Source organism: Eumetopias jubatus, unplaced genomic scaffold, assembly GCF_037043125.1.
Source record: "Eumetopias jubatus isolate StellerSeaLion01/CBP00866 unplaced genomic scaffold, mEumJub1_p1.0 scaffold_17, whole genome shotgun sequence".
In the NCBI taxonomy this organism is placed as follows: domain Eukaryota; kingdom Metazoa; phylum Chordata; class Mammalia; order Carnivora; family Otariidae; genus Eumetopias; species Eumetopias jubatus.
This window is the reverse complement of record NW_028274823.1, coordinates 17,526,691-17,527,484: the sequence shown is the minus strand read 5'-3', so window position 1 is coordinate 17,527,484 and position 794 is coordinate 17,526,691.

Here is a 794-nt window from a genome sequence, read left to right as displayed (position 1 = left end):
TCTCAGTTTGCTTTCTAAAGTTTTTTATAGCAGTGGAAAAATAACAGAATAAGAATTGACCCCACTGACTTTACCTCCACACAAAATCTAATTCAGGTCTCTTTTGAAGCTGGAACACTAATAGAGCAGTAAGTCAGTCACTTTGGAAGCTGAAATTCTTCACATAAAGGGTTAATTAACTTAAAGCTGTTTGCGATGAGCGACCATTTATTAATTTGGCAACAAAATCAGAGCGAGTAGAAGTATTTTCTTTCAATAAGAAAACTACTTTAGGGCCAGTTTATTAGACCTGTCCCTGGTTTCCTGCCATCTAAAATATACCAAATGTACAAAATTTAAGTGCAGATCGTGAATCAAGAATCAACAAGCATCCTCCCTTCCATTCTCAGAATTCACCAGCTCTTCTTTGGAAAACAGACTACCCTACTAAAGGAAACGCTCATAGAAATAAATGTGCCTAAGTGCATTGTAACTGGAAGTAAAAATTACAGCACTCTAATTATTTCCCTTGTAAGCTTCATTAAAAATCCCAAGTGGCAGGGTTTTGGGTTTCTTTAAAAAGTCTCTGAGCAATCATAGGTACTAAGCTCACAAATAATGAATATTCTTTCATAGACCAGAGATAGAAAGGGCCATTAAGAAAGAGCCTTCACCCTTGAATACTTCTTCACTGGGCGGACACTCTTGTTTATCAAGATCAGAGATCCTATTCCAAGTTGGGTATGTGCTCAGTCACACCTCCATTCTTAAACTCTCTGATCTTTCTATAAACCGAAATTCTGATAAGAACTCAA